Source organism: Erpetoichthys calabaricus, chromosome 5 (genome assembly GCF_900747795.2).
Source record: "Erpetoichthys calabaricus chromosome 5, fErpCal1.3, whole genome shotgun sequence".
NCBI classification, from domain to species: Eukaryota; Metazoa; Chordata; class Cladistia; order Polypteriformes; family Polypteridae; genus Erpetoichthys; species Erpetoichthys calabaricus.
In genome coordinates, this window is record NC_041398.2 from 200,297,402 (window position 1) to 200,317,329 (window position 19,928).

Consider the following 19,928-nt stretch of genomic DNA (forward strand, 5'->3'; position numbering starts at 1 on the left):
AAGGGTTTCCCGATGATAAGACATTCCAGATAGTTTCTTTTAATAAAGTGCAGTGCAGGATGGAACTGGCAGAAAATGCCAACTTCACGTGAAAACTTTTAGGTAATCCTTAGCCTGCGTAATTAAATGCAACCATTCCTTTTTTTGTACCAGCTTAATTCATTTTAGTGTCACAAGTCAAAAAAATGTCAATTTTTCTATTTGCTCAGCAGTTGAGTGATGGGTTATTAAACAAGGGTTGACAAGGTGAACAGAGAAGAAGGGGACTGTTTTAAGGAGCTAGTGAGGTGTGAACAAGTCAGCTGACAAATGAAACCGTCTGTACATCCTCATGACCACCATGGGCTGATAGCTGTTTGAAACTATGTGTTATGGACCACCAGGGGATATACAGCTCCCCAACCCCGACACAGACACGCAGATCCCAGTCTTTTGCTTTTTTTTTCTTTTGCTTCCCCCAACACTGCACAGTACAAGCACCAAATAACACAGTCCTTTCTTTTATTCTGGCCTCTTCCTCTCTCTGTCTCTGTCTCTACTCCGCCTCCACCAAGCTTTGTCCAACTCCTCCCGACTCTGGCTCCTTGGCTGGAGTGGGCTGCCCTCTAACATCCCTGGGAAGATAATGCCCCAAACGTGCTCTCTCCCTCGGGTAATGGCCCTGGCCATCCATCACAGTGTTTAAATCTGATCTCAAAATAGAGCAGGAGAGCTAACCTCAATCGCCAGGGAGTCACACTCCTCAGTTAGCCTCCGTGAAAAGCCAATGGTGCAATTCGGGGAAAGAGACTCCAGCTTTAGTTGAACCTCAGATCCAGTACATCCTTCCCTGTACACATTGTTCCTGCACAGATATCTTTAGGGGTTGTGAGAATTTTTAATTCCATCTAAATGTTTTGGGGACTTAGAGAAAACTTGGGCCACCATTGCTGGCCATTCAGGCCTTGTGTTTAGGCAGTGATTGTCATATTTGCATGGGACTCTGCCATTGGCGTGTCTTGACTCTTCTTGTCTCATCTCATCATGTTGCTTGTGGTTTTTTTGGACTATACAGCCGAGATTCGGAGCAGAGGATTGCATCTCTGCTTATTGCAAATGATTTTGTCTTCTTATTCTCATTTGACTTTCATCTCCAAAGCACATTGGAGCACTGAGAGTGGAATGCCAACACCTACAAATGCGAGGCTATGGTCTTTGCTCTGAAGGACTATCTTACTCTGTACGGGTGAGAGGACAGCAGGTGCTCCAAGTGGAAGAGTTCAAGTATCTTAGTGTTTGGCTCACCTGTCAGGACAGAAGTGTTCAGTTTATAATAACAGTGATTTGGTGCTGTGGCTTTAGAATTCAGGCATTAGATTTGTTCTGGTCTGTTTCATTTCCTGCTCTTAATTTTCCATGATTAGCTCTGAACAATTAATTGATTGAGTGTAAAAAAATCAAATTTTTTGATCAGTCTTTGTGCTAATCTTCTCCTATGAAGACAACCTCTAGGAAGTTAAAGGAAGAATTAAGTTGTAGTTGCAGGTTGCACACATTTCCACCCACACTTTCTGAGGAATTAGGCAATTTGGCAGGACCTACAAGGAGAACCAGTCCTTCTCTGTATTGCAAGGAGCCTTTGGGCCTATAGGGAGGATGCTCCCTTGGCACCTCTCTTAGGAGTTTATCAGGGTTGGCCTGCTGGGAGGAGACACAGGGAGTATCCAGGTCAGCTGGAGAGATGATCTCTGTTAGCTTGAAAGAGTTTGGGAATTTTCCAGAAGGTCACTGTTATTCAGGTTACAGAGGTCTGGACTGTTCTGCTCAGTCTGCTATGACTTGTAGGGAAACGTCAACAAGGTAATGGGATGAAATGTTTTGAATTCTGTTTCCTTTTATTCTGTGTTTAAGAAAATGTGTGGCTGTCTTATTTTTAGTTTACTTTCTCAAACACAAAAGCATCATTGTAGGCAGATAGGCACACATGGATGTGTAAATCTACTTACCATTGTGTGTGCCTCACTATGAACATGTCCAAATGTGTTAAAAATGAAAGGGCAGGCCACTTGGATAGTGGTGAAAATGCCACTGTGTATTGTACTTAAAATTTTTTTTTTTTTTTTAAATATTTTTATTTTATTAATTTTCATTGTAATCATTCCATACAAACAGATCAATTTATAACCCAACAAATTTGAAAACAAATCAAACCCCACCCCTGAGAAGGAGAGCTTAGCTAAAGGAAAATTTCTTTAAGCTTTTTAATAAGGCAACATTAGACAAAAGAAGGGGAGAAGTAAATATCTATATAAATAAGAGATGGAGAAGGGAGTTAAATGCAATAATAGTTAATTCTCTTATTCTAAAATAATATTGATTAAATCCTGCCAAGTTTTGAAAAAATTTTGTACAGATCCTCTAACTGAAAATTTGATTTTTTCCAATTTCAAATAATATAAAACATCAGTTTCCCACTGACTTATAAGAGGAGAATTAGGATTCTTCCAATTTAACAAAATAAGTCTGCGTGCCAAGAGTGTAGTGAATGCAATCACCGTTTGTTTGTCCTTCTCCAATTCAAGTCCATCTGGAAGGACACCAAACACAGCTGTTAGTGGGTTAGGAGGGATTGTGATACTAAGGCTGTCTGAGAGGCACTTAAAAATTTTTGTCCAAAATGATGTTAGTTTGGTGCAGGCCCAGAACATGTGACCCAGTGAGGCAGGAGCTTGGTTGCAGCGCTCGCAGGTTGGATCCTGGCCTGGAAACATTTTGGACAGTTTTAAGCGAGACAGATGAGCTCGATATATAATTTTTAGTTGAATAATTCTATGCTTTGCGCATATAGAACTCGAGTGAATTCTCTGCTTTGCTACCTTCCACTCCTTTTCTGATATATTGATTAAGAGATCTTCTTCCCAATGTCCTCTTGGATCTTTGAAATGTAGGGACTCTAATAAGATTTTATATATTGCGGAAATAGTGTTTGTTTCCTCGGAATTGAGCAGTATTTTTTCCAGCATTGTGGAGGGTGCAAGGTGGGGGAAATCGGGCAATTTCTGTTTAACAAAATTTCTAATTTGAAGATAGTAAAAGAAATGTGTAGCTGGGAGGTTAAATTTTGAACGTAATTGTTCAAAAGATGTAAATATGTTGTCTATATAAAGATCTCTGAGCATTTTAATCCCAAAACTTTTCCAGGTATTAAAAACTGGATATACTTGCGAAGGTTGAAAGAGGTGGTTCCCTTGCAGAGGTGCCACTGATAAAAGATTTTCCATCTTAAAGTGCTTCCTAATTTGGTTCCATATTCTGAGTGAGTAAAGCACAATTAGGTTATTAGTATATTTGCGATAACTTTCATTTATTGGAGAGCAGAGCAGGGAATATAAAGAAGTACTACAGGATTTTACTTCTATTGCAGACCAAGCCTGTGTATGTGCATTTATTTGTGTCCAGGTTTTTATGGCTTGTATGTTTGCTGCCCAGTAATAAAACTGAAAATTAGGTAAAGCCATGCCACCTTCTGTTTGAGGTCTTTGTAGGGTCGCTCTTCGGATACGTGGGTGTTTTGAGTTCCAAATGAATGAGGTTATTATTGAATCTAACTGTTTAAAAAACGATTTATTGATATATATTGAAATGTTTTGAAATAAAAAGAGAAGTTTAGGAAGGATATTCATCTTAACAATGTTAATTCTTCCGGCTAGAGTGAGATGAAGGGTTGACCATCTATGCAAGTCTTGCTTAATTTTTTCCATACAGACGCCAAAATTTTGTTGATAAAGAGCTTTATGTTTACTTGTGATATTTACCCCTAGGTATTTAAACTGATCTGCTATGGTAAAAGGTAGGGTGTCTAATTTAATATTATATGCTTGTGAGTTCACTGGAAAGAGTATACTTTTATTCAGATTAATTCTAAGACCAGATATCTTTTGAAATTCTGTTAGTGCTGTTAAAACAGCAGGGACAGTGTTTTCTGGGTCCGATATATATAAGACCATATCATCTGCATATAGAGAAATTTTCTGTTCCAGTCCTTCTCTGACAATCCCCTTTATCTGATGAGAATTTCGGCAGTGAACCGCCAGTGGTTCAATAGCAATTGCAAACAACAGTGGCGACAAGGGACATCCTTGTCTGGTACCACGTTCTAGTTTAAAGTAGTCTGAGCAAATTTTATTAATACAAACTGAAGCTTCTGGACTGGTATACAGTAGTTTAATCCAAGCACAAATATTCGGGCCAAACCCAAATTTCTCCAATGCAGTGAAAAGGTAATTCCATTCGATCATGTCAAATGCCTTTTCTGCGTCTAATGATAGTAATATCTCTGGGGTGTTTGATTTTGCTGGTGAATATATAACATTAAACAAGCGTCGGAGATTTGAAGATAGATGTCGGCCTTTAATAAATCCAGTTTGATCCTGTGATATTACCGAGGGCAGCACTTTCTCCATCCTTCTAGCTAGGATTTTTGAGAGTATCTTAACATCATTATTCAGGAGTGAAATTGGTCTATATGATGCACATTGTAACAAGTCCTTATTTTGTTTAGGAAAGACGGTGATTAATGCTTGTCGAAATGTTTGAGGTAGTATTTGGTGGTCTTTAGCTTCTGTAAATGTTACCAATAAGAGTGGAGCTAGCTGAGTGGAGAATTTCTTATAAAACTCTACGGGGTAACCATCAGGGCCTGATGATTTCCCGCTTTGTAGTGACTTTATAGCGTCTAGTAATTCTGTTAGCGTTAGAGGTTTATCTAGTTCCTCAGCACTTAAAGCATCTATTTGTGGTATTTGTGAATTATCCAGAAATGCATTAGATTGCGTGTTGTCTTCTTTGGGCTCAGTGGAATATAAAGACTTATAGTAATCTCTAAATGTGTGCATTATTTTATTATGGTCGATGATTTCTTCTCCATTCTTGTTGGTGATTACTGGTATTGCATTGTGAACTTCTTGTTTATGAATTTGTTGAGCTAAAAGCTTATTAGCTTTTTCTCCGTGTTCATAGTAATGCTGTCTAGACTTATAAATAAGTTGTTCAGTTTCTTTAGTTGTTAAGATGTTAAGTTCTGTATGCAGGGCCTGCCTTTTCCTGTGAAGAGCTTCACTTGGACGCCTGGCTTGTTCTTCATCTATTCTAGTAATTTCATTTCTTAGCTCTGACACTTTCTTGGTTTCTAATTTATTTCTATGAGAAAGATATGAAATAATCTGGCCTCTTAGGAAGGCCTTTAGAGTTTCCCAGAGTGTTCCTGCAGAAACCTCTGTAGACGTGTTTGTCTCTAGGAAGAAGCTGATTTGTTTGGATATAAATTCTGTGCAGTTCTCATCTGCCAATAAAAGAGGGTTAAGACGCCATCTGCGAGGTGAGTACGAGGGGCTTATTGATTTTAGCTCCAAGACTAGAGGGGCATGGTCAGAGATAACAATTGTGTCATATTTGCATGATTTAATTGTAAGCAGGAAATTATTATCTATAAAAAAATAATCAATTCTTGAGTAGCTATAATGCACTGGTGAGTAGAACGAATATGTTCTTGAGTTTGGGTTAAGAAACCTCCAGGGGTCTGATAAGTTGTGATCATTTAAAAACTGTGTAATTATCTTTGCAGTATTAGATGTCGTCCCCCCTGTCACGGGAGTCCTATCTAAGAGTGGATTTAAAACACAATTAAAGTCCCCAGCCATTATAATTTTATGAGTGTTCACATTGGGAATGGATGCAAATAGATTTTGCATGAATTCCTTATCATCAACATTGGGTGCATAAACATTTATCAAAATCATTTTACTGTTATATAAGTTGCCCATGACCATCACATATCTCCCTTCAGGGTCCGACACTACCTCTGATGCTACAAATGGAACTGTTCTATGTATGAGAATTCCCACCCCTCTAGTTTTCTTTATAAAGCTAGAATGGAACATTTGGCCAGTCCAGTCTTTTTGTAATCTGAACTGATCCTTGGTTAGTAAGTGGGTCTCCTGTAAAAATACTATTTTAGCGTTTAAGCCTGTTAGGTGAGAGCATACTTTCTTTCTCTTTAATTCGTGATTCAGGCCTTTAACATTCCAGCTCACAAAGTTAACTGTCCCATCATGGAGACATTGATTCTGAGTTTTTAATGTCATTTTATAGTTTTAATTGGTAATATGGCAGTTTTAATCTTAGTTTCAAGATTCCCCAGGAGTTGTTGCATGTTAGCCTGTTGCTGCATTGATATTTATAATTATAAGGACTATAAGAATAGATTAGATATAACCTGCTCTCCTTCTCTCCCCCCTTTATCCCCCCACCCCCCCATTTTGCCTCCCCACATGAGGCTAGACCCCACTTCGCGATGTTCCAGTCCTCTGACATACGAAGAGACAGAGCACGTCCAAAACAAAAACAAACCCCACCCTGCAGCGGCGTTACAGAATTAAAACAGAGATATCTTTTACAGTTAAATCCTTAATACTATCTGCCGAAAATGTTCTCATTAACAATATTTAAGCTTGAAATAATCTTCAGCGCTTTTAAGTTAAGATATTAAGATTAAAAAAAAAACAAAAAAAAAACAACCCTGGGAGTGATTTTAAAAACTAGTCTAGGATAAACCTGGTAATTCATACTGTAATAGTATAATGGTAATTGTATAAATAGTAGAACAAGCATTAAACCAAGGGTATGAAGTTAAACAGTCTACTTTAAGGTATAGTAAAATAAAAAAAATAAATAAATAAAAAAAAAAAAAAAAAAAAGGAATAAAAAAATAAATAAATAAAACGAATCCTACTTTAATCACTTCCACATTTTCACACTCACGTCTATAACTCTATAACTCTGATTAAAACAAACATATAACATATAAAGTCCAGATAAAAACAAAAAAAAAAAAGAAAATAAGAGATGTATAATTATAATACCAGTCTCTTTAAACATGGATCCAGCGATCAGATCATAGGTCTTTCCCGTGCCTTGATAGAATACGGCTCTTTAATTTTAATTAACTTTCAAAAAAGTGTCGGAAACAGCTTCTTTAATTCTTTTTCAGCTTCTTCTTTGCTGAAGAAGATATAATGTCCATCTTGAACTTCCACTTTCAGTTTGGCAGGATACAAGAGGCTGTATTTGATATCGGCTTCCCGTAGCATCCTTTTAATGTCGTTGTAGGATCTGCGTTTTGCAGCTGTTGATGGTGAGAAGTCGGGAAAAATACGAATAAGATTATTTTCGAATATAATCTCTTGCTTGTGTCTGAGAAGTGCCATCACATCAAGCTTACATCTTAGTCGTTCGAAGCGGACAATAAAAGACCTAGATTTAAAGGTGCTTGGTATCTTTGTGCGATAAGCCGTGGCTATCTCATTGTCGAGTTTAAAGTCATCTCCAATTATTTTAGACAGTAATTCTACTGCAAATTTCACTGGGCTTGAGCTTTCTCGTTTCTCAGGTATACCCTCAATTCTTATATTATTTCTTCTGCACCCATCCTCCAGGGCTGCAAGTCTGTCTCCAAGTTTTTTGTATTCCGAGTTCGCAGCTGTGGCTTTTTCATCGGCGTTAGATGCCATTTGTTCCGCTGTTTCCACTCGAGCCGTGAGTCCCTGCTTAACGTCTTCCAGCTGATCTGAAACGTCATTAATATGATCATCAAGCCTTTTCAGTTTGGAGTTTGTTTCTTCAATGTGTTCCACTAATTTCTCCAACATGCCTTTAAAGTTCACGTCGAAACGTTCAAATAGACGCGTTTCCTTATCTTTGTTATCCTTCTTGAGCTCAGTGGCCACCTTCTTAAGATCATTTGTGTTATCTTTCTTAAGCTCATTCATGGCCGTAACCATGGCAGTGGCCAGTGTAGTGTTCATCTCTTTCTGTGTAGCTATCTGTGTAGCGATCATCTCTTTCAGTTCGGACAGTTCGCTTCTGCTTTCGTGTTCCGCAAGTGAAAATGCAGCTCCTGTTACAGGCTCGCGATGAGTAGATGAGAGCACGTCCTGCAGAGCCCTTTCTAGTCTCGAATGATCCTCAGAAATCGGCGATCCCTCGCGACCTGTATCACTTGCGCCTTCGCTCCCATTTTCACTCTCGACTGGAGACGATACAATGGAGCGGGGCCCCAGGAATTCTGCGCACTCTTCTGCCTGTTCCAGGTCAGTCTCCGTGATGCCATACCTTACACTTGCACTCAAGCCGGAAGTCTGTCCGGACTTCGATGCAGCTTTAAGTTTCTTTTCCGGTTCTTTCTGACTTTTCTTCTTGTTACTCATGCTTGTATATTGTAGTGGAAGTTCCTTGGTCGGGTTAAATACAGGATACCTCTAAATAATATGAAATACGTGGGAAAATAAAGCCGCTGCTAGCGGAGCTCTGCTTCAGACGTCCATCTCCTATAAACGGACGAAACCAACCAAAATTAAAATTTCTAATTTTTAATTTCTCTAACTTATTTTATCAAATAAAAAATCTTACATTTTGGGAGGATTCGTGAACCCTCCAATATTAGAACTTTTTTTTTCAATTTTTTCTTTTTTGAATTAACAGGCAATTCAGCCCAAAAAGCTTATCTTATATATAAACTTTTACATGTGGAAGTGTGTGCGTCCATCCCAGAAGTGAGAAGTGGAGTCGGGGTAAGGGCTCCACCTCCAAGGATACGCAAGCGAGGCCAGCACATTGGCTAAACTAAACCTCTGAAGAAAGAGTCACTCACTTAGCCGCTAATACAGAAGCAAGGCGAGCACATCAGCAAAATGGTATCCATTTTACTCTTCCTCCCAACGCTAATACACAAGTTAGGCAAGCACTTCAGTAAAATGAAACCTCCGAAGAAAGATAGTCGCTTAGCCACCAATACACAAATGATGTGAGCACGTCGGCAAACAAAACCTCCTAGGAGAGAGATGCCCAGAGTAGTTCCTTTCAATTGCCCAACATCTCTACATTTCAATTTTTTTTACTGATGATTTCAATAGTCTGTAGGACCAGCACAGGCTTACACAGCTAGTCCATTATATTCACTTAGATTTTCCAAAATAACATCAAGTCAAAATCTGAAGGTCAATAAAGTCTTCCTTTCCACTGCTCTACTTGGTAAATTATTCCTTGTGTCTATGGTTATTTATGTGTGCTGCACCCACCACATGACAATTGGGACCGAGTACAGCCATGCAACGGGTGACACCTCAGCACCACACAAGTTCAGATGGAATGGAACCAGTGTGAGGTTTTTTATGCTGACTGGAGTGCCAATTCTGCCACCAACCCCCAGGTTTTTCTCAGCAGGTTGGACGTCATACCCAGGACGGAGCAATTGCAGGTTAAGGGCCTTGCTCAAGGGCCCAACGAAGCAAAGGCACTTTTGGCGTTTACAGGATTCGAACCGGCAACCTTTCGATTGCCAGATCCGTAGCCTCAGAGCCACCACTCCACCCTATTTCAAGAAGAACTGCTAGAAAATGAAGACGTCCAGACATAAGCTACCAAAACTCTTGTTATAACATGCATTAAATATGTATTTTTATTTATTATTTGTAATCTTGTTGTTTTGTTTATGTGACACAGTAGATGTGCCATGTATGTGATGTTGCTAGACTTCTTCTATAAACATGACGGTGATGCTGGTTGAATTCTTTCTGTTGAACTACAAAAAAATTAGAGACAGTAAGCTTTATTTTAAGTAGATCTAGCACTAGTTTTTTTTCACTTCCGATCTATTTTTTTTTTGGCTTTTAACTCTGAGATTTAATTCTCCTTTATGCTTTATTTACTCATAGTAGGTTTTGATTCTCTTGTTTTGACCTTTCCTGTTATCTTGATAATGATTTTTGTCTTGCGTTTTTTTATCTCCAGGTCTTTTTATTTACTCAATAATCCCCAAATTCTCTTGTCTCTCAACAGCTGCATGATGCTACAAGATGTCATTTTTCCCTCACTATTAAACACAACATTATTCTTACTGTAAGAGAGCCCATCAAACTTAAGAATGGAGTAAACAGGTCTTGCCTTATGAAGAAGACGGTCAAAGTCTATCCAAATTCATGCTTAAAAAGACACTGATGAAGAGGATTGCATCACCACTGCCAAATTGATACTAGTGTAGTAAGACTGTATCCAGCAGGTGATGCAAGCTTCTTGGGAACATGTTCTTTTAAAAATTGTAGTCATACTTCAATCAGTATAACCCTACCCTTTAACCATGGCAGATATTTTAAAATAAGAAAATTATGGCATAAAAGAAAGGATATATTTAACTTATTTTAAATGCCACATTTACTCTTAAAAAAACAACTGAGGGAGCATATAGGACAGTAGAATCACCTTTCAAAATTTCCATGGGGTCTTTCACAATCATATGTCTATCATCAGAGAAGTCATAGGCACTTCCGTAGGCATGGCCAACTGTCATTGACCCTGTCCAAATCAAAGCACATAAAGGGCAGCAGGCTTCAAACAAAGCACATAAAAAAGCTAGACCTGTCCTCTTTACAGGCCTGAGCCAATGAGATAGGTCTCACCCTGGCAGCCTAGCTCCAAAACCACCTGCACAGCTCCAGAAATATCACTCAGACTTTTTAATATCAAAAATGTCCATAAAGAAGGAGGAGGGATACTGTGAACCTCTGGTTCAAAGGAATACAAAAACAAAGTGTCTTTATATTTAAGGAATTATTAATTACAAAGATTCAAAAAGGAAGAACGGAAGAAGGAAAATGCAAAACCTAAAGCAAATTAATCCATACAATTCAAACCATTAACATTACATTAAGCCAAACAGGGGCCAAAAACAAGAAAATCCAAAGACAAAGGATACAAACTAGGAAACGCAAGGCCAACGCTAATTACAGTTTCCCCTCAAAGGTATACTTCATAGAAAAATTGTAGTAACTATGCAATGTATTTTTGTAGTGGTGGCCAAGAAAAAAAATGTAATTTTATGTTTTCAAGGAGAAAGACATACTGAAGATTCAATTTGAATGGGATCCAACAGTGACCAACTCTGGAAAACAGAGAAAAGTATTAATTGAAAAAAAGAAAATAAAATCCTCATGTAACTTGTGACATATAATTCACATATTCAGAAGGATGCTTAAATTCTTACTTCCGGAAAGCTCGGTGTACAATATAAACAGGAAATGTGCATTCCAATAATATGTTGCTTTTCAATTGGAGATCCACCTCTTCCCCCTCATCCATTGGTCAAGAATAATATCTTCAGTTCAAATGCGCTCTATTAGAGGAATGCCTTTCCTGTTTAAATTGTATGCTAAATATTCAGAAGTATTAATGTTTTACCACAAAATACCTGCATTTAGCATATTCTGAGCATACAAATGAATAAAGGACATGATTATTATGCAATATGAGTTACATGACATTATTTAAATTTTTTCTATGATCATTTCTCACATTGTTTGCTATTGACCAAAGCTGGTATCCATTGGGTCCTGTTCTACTAGTGCTCTGTACCGATACAAACTAAATGTAGTAAGCAACAGATGAAAAACATTATTTTTGAGAAAGGTACCCCTTTAAATATGAGCTCAGGCAGTACTCCGACTGCCTAATCAGGTGGGCCTAGTCTCTGGCTCAACATAAAGGAGACAGGGCAGATAAACAAGATAAACTTTTAATAATACAAAAATGAGGAATACATAAACAACATAACATTAAATTATTAAAACACAGAAATAACAAAAACAAAATTAATACTATAATGCACAAAATTATATTAAAAATACAATAAGATTAAATAAGCAAGAATTAATCTTAAGCCAGAGTAGTAGCATGTGGCGTCTTCAATCTGCCCATAGGTAAAGCTTCCAGGAAATTGAGTATATAATGCCACGTTATACCTTCTCTGTTCCGAAATGAAACAGTTAAAATAAGAATATAGTCTTCTGCTGACACTTTACATAACAATCATACTGTGCTTGGTAGCTCTCATTATCTATTTACAGATCATTCTGCTGACCGTAAGCTTTCGCAACATACAGTGCATCCCCTTTAGCCATCTATTGACCATCCATTAACTACAATTAACATTTAAAACACACTTTTACTCTGCACTGTTTAGTGAAACCTTTTATTATCCTTTTTAAAGTCCTTCATACATACAATCTCCTGTTTACTACCTATGGCCTTAATTAGTCAATCTTTATGTATTAAGTTAATGTATCTTTTTGGATGTAAACTCAACCTGTTAGCTTTAAAAACAATTCGGCTCACAGAAAACAGTGATATCTGCTTGTTTTAGCCTTTGGCCTCACTTTGGGTTCCTTACCAGATTACCAGATTTTTTTATATCTACAACTACCAATAATGATCCTATAAACAATGACATTAAGCAAAACCTCAGCTTTTTCTTTCAGATACAAAATATATTCATTATATTCATTTTCACAGCCAGTTCTCTCTTATTTTGTTGGCTAGCATGGAGTACCAACTGTAATTAATTTGTTCTGCTAGAAACTGAGCATGTAGGTTAGTGATGGTAAAACTAACAACTAGAAACAGTTTTGCAGGCTACTAACTGGTAGGACTAGGCAGGATATAAATAAAGAACTGAGTATTTTTTAAGACTGATTTTCTTTAGACATCCTAGGGGGCTTTGCCACCTGCTCGCTTCACTCGCCAACCCCCCAACTGTCTGCGCTACGGGTCTAGCCACTTCGCGTCTCTGTTGCTCATGTTGCGAAGAGGGGGGCTGAACGCACGCTAAGGAGATGCGGTCATTCCTCCAAAACCCCCTCTTAAATGGTGATACAATGAAAACAAATGGTTTTTTTTTTACCTCCCCTTTGCTCAATCAGCTGCTGGCTTGCTGCTGTGCTGCGTGATCTGCATCTTGTGCAGTGCTTCGAACATTTAAAAGCCTGTATAGAAGCTGTCCTTTTGATTCACTGCCTTGTCTCTCTTCTCCCCCAGACATCCTCTGCTCCTGTTGGGGGTCCCGCTCCCGAGGTGCGTCCCTATGAAGAGGAAGATTTTCTATTCTTTCTATTGAGAGACAGAACTGTCCTCCTGGTAACACAAATTAGACAATCTACAAGTCTCCAACTTAAAGTTTAAATCTGAACAATAAATTTGATCTCTTTTCTCTGTTCCGTTATTTCACAGAGTAATAATTTCCATTTGTTTGCGCTAATGTGATCTTTACTATCATTTTTTTGAGACTTTCAAATTTTCCTACTTCTATTATCTAACCTGCTCTGCATGTGTATCGCGCCAACATTTTTGAATTCTTTATGACGTTTTACTTTGTCTTTTTCCGGCCCCGGGCATGGTTAAATCTCTTGGCAAAACGTCTCGTCTCACGGGACGTGAAAGTATCTTTCTGAGAAAGTCATGTCTCGTCTCTCTGAACAGGTCTCGTCTCATCCGACAAACTTATTCAACACACCAACATACTATACTAATACTGTGTAGTGCATTTTGTGGCATTAAAACAACCTCAGTTTTTCAAGGCCTGGATTCCACAAGATGTTGGAAACACTCTGTTAACATTCTGATCCATGTTGATAATGGTTGCATCACGTAATTTCTGCAGATTTGTTGGCTGCACAATCTCCCATTCTTCCACATCTCATAGGTGTTCTATTACATTCAGATGCACTGACTGGTAAGACCACTGAAGAATACTCAACTCATTTTCATGTGCATGAGACCAGTTTGAGATAACTTTTCTTTGTGACATGGTGCATTATAATGCTGGAAGTACCCTTTAGAAGGTGGGTACATTTTGGCCTATTAATGAATGCACATGGTCAGCACCAATACTCAAGTAGGCCATGGCATTCAAGCAATGACTAACTGGTATTAATAGGACCAAAGTGTGCCAAGAAAACATTCCCCACACCATGACTATACCACCACTACATGACTACATGGATTCATGGTTTTGGTGCCAAATTCTGACAGTACCATCTGTAAGCCTCAGGAGACATTGAGATTCATCTGACCAGGCTACTTTTTTCAGTCTTCAGCTGTCCTGTTTTCGTGAGCCTGTACCTACTGCAGCCTCAGCTTTCTGATCTTCGCTGACTGGAGTGGAACGCAGAGTGATCTTCTGCTGTTGTAGCCCACCCGCCTCATGGTTCAACATGTCCTGCATTCTGAGATGCTTTTCTGCTCAACATAGTTGTACAGAATGGTTATCTGAATTTTCATAGCCTTTCGGTCAGCTCTAACTACTCTGGCCATTCTCCTCTGACTTCTTTCCTCAACAAGGTTTTTCCATCCACAGAACTGCTGCTCACTGAATGTTTTTTGTTTTTTGCGCCATTCTGAGTATATTCAAGAGACTGTGAAAATCTCAAACCAGTCCATTTGGCATCAACAATCATGCCACTCTCGAAATCACTGACATTCTGGTGGTGGACGCGAACATTAACTGAAGCTCAAGACCTGGATCTCCATGGTTTTAAGCATTACATTGCTGCCACATGATTAGGGCTGCTAACTGTCCTCATTTTCCTGGACATGTCCTCATTTTTTATGTGCCATGGACTGTCTGGGAGGAATTTATAAAATTTTGAAAATGTCCAGAATTTTCGCTCCTAAAATTTGAAAATCTCTTTATTGTTATCATTGGTAAAATTTGAAAACCATACCAATCAGCATTTACAGAAGTAGTACACACACTTTTTTTCCAGAATCTTCACTTCTTCATCTTCACAGTTCATTCAGCTTAAAACTTTCACATCCCAACCAACTGCTGTTACTTCAGAGCCTCAGGGGCCTCTTCTTTTTATTATTTACATCTTTCCCCTTAGCAATATCTTTTGTACATATAACATTAATTTTCCCTGTTATGCTGATGACATCCAGCTCTACCTTGCTAGTAAACCCACCTCTTCTTTTCCACCATCTTCGCTTATTCACTGCATTGCTGAAATTAAATCCTGTTTTTCTGCAAATTTTCTTAAATTAAACAGTGACAAAACTGAGGTTCTCCTCATTGGCTCAAAATCATCATTATCCAAAGCCAATAACCTTTCACTTGCTATTGATAACTCCATTGTTTCCCCTTCACCTCAGGTCAAGAGTCTGGGTGTCATCCTTGACAGTACTCTATCTTTCCAATCTCACATTAATAACATCACCAGGTCTGCTTACTTCCACCTACGTAATATTAATCACATCATCCCCTCCCTCACTCCCCATAGCACTGCCATTCTTGTTCACAGTCTTCTTACTTCTTGTCTGGACTATTGCAATTCGCTCCTCTTTGGTCTCTCTAATAAATCTCTCCATAAGCTTCAGCTAGTCCAGAATTCTGCTGCTCACATCAATACTCGAACTTCGTCTATTCACCATATTACTCCGGTCTTGCAGCAGCTTCATTTGCTCCCAATTAAGTTTCAAATTTATTTTAAATGTTCTGCTGTTAATATTTAAGGCCATTCATAACCTCGCCCCTCCATAGCTGTCTGACCTTCTTCATGTTGCCATTCCCTCCTGTAACCTTTGATCCTCTTCCTCCATCCACCTGTCCAGAGCATTCAGCTGTTCTGCTTCCAAGCTCAGGAACTCACTACCTACTGAGCTTAGAAATATCAAATCATTTTCAACTTTCAAATGTAAACTTAAAACCCATCTGTTTAAAATGGCTTTTTCTTTATGATTACAGTGGCTTTGTTTGTTTTTAATTTTTATATTTTCTGTATTTTCTGATGTTTTAAGCTTTGTTTATAATGTGCTTTTTTAATTATTGTTTGTTTGGTGTCCTTGAGTGCTTAGAAAGGTGCCTTGTATAAATAAAATGTATTATTATTATTATTATTATTATTATTACTTCTGTTCCAGTAGTAAACAACGCATCTATTGACGAGAATATAAACAGCCTTTCGAGTTCTTGGCTTTTGTCTGTCCAACTTGGCTTTTTCACTTCATCTTTTGAATTCAGCTTTACCTTCTTAGTGAGTAGACAGTTCATTTCCTTTCCTTAATTATTTGTAATTCTAATTCACCATAAGTAAGTGAATTTATTCAAAATAAAAATTGCAATTTCGTGTTTTGTATGTAAGATCTAATTTTCTGCTTTCTTCTTTCAGCAGTTGGGTTAAACAAGAAATTTCATACATCCAGGTACAGTCATACAGTATTTAAGTGCGAGTAAGTACTGCTTTGTAATATTTTAATGGAAAATATTGTTATTACCACCCGTTGTTTCAAAATGGATATATAATTGTAAATGAATGAGTCAACTATTAAAATTTAAGTTAATAAAAAAAAAAATCACACGACCATAAGAACCATAAGACAGTACAAAGGCGTATTATGGGATCATTGGAGAAATCATCCTCAAATTTCATTTCTCGACCCAAATGTCCTCATTTCAGAAGAGGGTTGGCAGCCCTACACATGATCGGCTGATTAGATAAGTACATACATAAGCATGTGTACAGGTCTTAATAATTTGTTCAGTTTGATTGACTTTCATGGAGTGGAAGGGGCGTTAGTACCCCTGTTTGTCCTATTGAAAAGGAGGCAGCCCAATCCAGCCCCTCCGGTGACACTCCATCCAGTTCTCATAATAGGCGGATCCCCAGTGGTCCTTAAAGCACACCTGTCAACTGAGGTAACAGTGCCCCCTGTAAAACTCTGAGTCGCCATCAGTGCCCTTCCGGTGCGTGAAAGTGTCGCCTCCTTCGTGCGAACTTTTACTGCCTTAGTATTTGTAGTCTCCAAGGCGAGAGGCCGTCGTCATGTCGCTCCACAAACACCCGGCTTTCACAACAGATTGACAAGCAGCGAGGCGTCTGCAATTTTCTACAGTGAAAGGAGAACTGGGGAGCCCACGCCCATTTTGTTAGGCGTGCTTAGCAACCAAAGTCGCAACAGCTGAATGGGAGTAGAGCGCGGGCGACACGTCAGTCTGTCCAGCCGGCTGGAGAAGCGCGTCTCGCACATCACATCCACGGTGCACCTGCGCCTGGCAGGTAAGGGGGAGCCGCCCCGCGCGGCGCGTTTACCGGTATTCGTTCTTAACGGCACCGTTCATTTCTATTGATCCACCACGTTATAACAAATACAGCGGCACAGATTAGAGAATCAACAAAGTTAGCCGCAATTGATGTTGATCGATACGGACAGGCGGGTGACAACGGCAGCCACGTGTATCAAACCTTCAGGATCCTTCCGTTTTATTAGCATTTGCTACCTCCTATTCTTGAGAATTTCAATTTCATTTAAGTGTTTGCGACACGCGCCCTTCCACACGTATACCAAACACACAAGCTTTTCGTCAACATTTTAAATTCTTAGTCAGCAGCCGTGAGTTTTTAAAACGCAGAGTGGCTTGACAGTTCACTTCACCAGGTGTACACGTGCGTATTCTCTGTGTTTTCGCTGAATACTTTTGAGTTTTGGAGCCTGTATATATCCAGTAATTGTTTTTCTTACTTTTTATTTTATCATATGTGGATATGTACAGTATATTATGCCTTGCTATGGATTGGCACCCCACCCATTGTGCTGGCCGGATAGGCTCCAGCTCCTTGCAATCATGCAACTGAATTAAGCCTTAAAGGTAAATTAACGCAGCAGGGGTGAACACTACGGCCTTACAGCAGCTTCAGGGACCTAAGTCCAAATCCGAAACCAGACCTCCTCACCCTTTCCCACCTTTTTATGGAACAAGTCTTTGGAAAAGCATAGAGCAAACTGGCCAGAGTAAAACCCAAGTTTTGGTGGGTAGAGTTAGCTGCGGAGTGTTTATTTTGCATACTTTACTTCAGGCAGGGGTATTTGAATTCTAAATCAAGTGTTATTTTACAATGTGAATAAAATAATTTAATTTACACTTCCCAAAAGTAACAGCTACTTTTTGGTTGATAATCTCAGGTTTTTAATTCTATTGGGACAATTAAATCCATTTAAGTCAATGGAATTGTTTTTATTAAATATCATCCATAAACACTGTTTTATTATGTTTTGCTAAAATTAAATTGTGAGAAGTTTTATTTAATTATGTGGCCATTCACTGAATAGTTTGTTTTTGTGCTTATATGTTTAAAAACAAATTAAATAAAGGTGCAGTGTACTAATTCATCTTAAAGGTATATATTTTTTATATGCTGTTTATCCCATGGTGGCCGAGAAAATATTTTAATCTAATGAAATCGTACAAATTGTCATGTCATTCTCTGAACCACTTAATCCAGACTTTGTCACAGGGATTGCTGGGGCCTATCCTAACAAGTAAGGTGCAAGGCAGGAGAAACTCTGGAAAGGGCACCAGTCCATCACAGGGTGAACACACACACACACACGCAAGGCCAAATTAGAGTCATCAATTCACCTAACTTGCAGTGGGAGGAAACCAGAGGACCTAGAGGAATCCCAAGCAGACACCATGCACCATGCCCATGATGGGCCGACCTGGGACATGAATCTTGGTCTCCTTACTGCAAGGAGGCATTGCTTCCACTTACGCCAAATGGATAGAGAAATAACACAAGCCAAAAACGACCAGTGCTGTACAACAGCAGGCATTGTGAAAATCATTAATGTAAAAAAAAAAAAAATCTCACGTTACTGGTGTTGCTTAATCTACATGTCGGTTGGCCATTTGAATGCACAGAATATGCAAAGCATGTGCTTTTTTTGCCAAAATAATATATACTTCTAGAATAATCAGCACACAACATAAACCGGAAACTAATGCCTGATGGGAATGACTTTTTGAACTGAAGACAGGATCCTTGACCAACAAATGGTTTAGGGGGTCTTTTTTCAATGGATGTTTTTCACATCATATGCTGTTGTACAATATTGGTCACTGTTGGCTTCTGTTATGTTCGACTTTTCTTCTCTCCATTCTTCTTGAGAATGTGAAGTTAAAATTGTTTTTGGCCCCCACTACAAAGTGAATGGGGTAAGTAACTTATAAAAAAATCATTTAATGAGATTTTAACAGGTAGTTAAGGTGACTATTAAAAATATTATTTGAGTACCTGGCAGTACTACAGTTAGCTCAGTAAGTGGTGTAACTTATGTGCCACAGTAGTATAGAGGGTAGCATTGCCACTTCACCATAAAGTATCCTGGGGTTAAAGCCCACTCCTGGTCGTCTGTGTGTGGTTTACACTTTCACACCATAACTCCATTCTTAAAGGTATGTTGGTTAGGTGTATGTTGCTGCCAGGAGAGGCTCCAACCCTCTGCCATGCTCAATTGAACTAAGAAGGTTCGAGAATGTTGATTGACATTGTTATTTATACCCAATAAAGTGTAGGATAACTTAGAGTTTGGAAGTTTGAAAAGTTTAATTATTTCTAAAGTGGTGAATTGACCCTTCCAATATGGCTTCATATGTATATTGCAAAAGTGTGAGGTTTTACACCGACTGTACAGTGTAGTAGTATTGTCACATTTATAGAGTACAGTGAAATTCTTACTTCCATGTATGAGGTGTTGACAATTTAATTCTGGGAACAAACCTGCAAAAAATGTGTGTGTATCTGTGTATTAGCGGGTCCTGTCACCTTCAAAGTAATCTCTTTTTGCAGCTATGCATTTAGTTAGATGACGTTACCATTGCTGTAAACATACCTGGATTTTGTTTCTAGAATACCCTTGAGTACCTTTGTCACGCTACGCTGGATGTCAGAAATGTCTGCAAATCTTCATCTATTCATGGCAGTTTTTATTTTTGGAAAAAGACAGAAATCACAGAGGTGTTACTTCAGATGAATAGGGTGGATGATCCAATTTGGTGATTAATTTGTTATCCAGGAAATCATGAACACTCATGAACAGTCATGATGGACGATCCACTTCTGGTGTCGCCATTCGCATCTTCTCGCCCGTCCTTGAACTTCATTTCCTACTCAAAGACATTTCAATTTTTTCATAGCATCCTCACCATACACCACTTTCAACAGCTCCAACATTCTAGTAGCATGAGCAACACTACACGGCCTTTCCGGGTGTTAAATTGTCACACCTTC

At 38.7% G+C, this 19,928-nt stretch overlaps 1 protein-coding gene across 1 annotated transcript in view; it reads left to right on the forward strand.

Moving 5' to 3' along the window:
- Positions 1–16,835: 16,835 nt before the first annotated feature.
- Positions 16,836–19,928, forward strand: part of LOC114652863 (lipoxygenase homology domain-containing protein 1-like) — a 282,032-nt gene continuing 278,939 nt past the window's right edge. The window contains exon 1 of the mRNA XM_051927669.1: positions 16,836–16,916. The gene's annotated coding sequence lies outside the window, so the exon portion shown is untranslated. The remainder of the gene's footprint in view (positions 16,917–19,928) is intronic.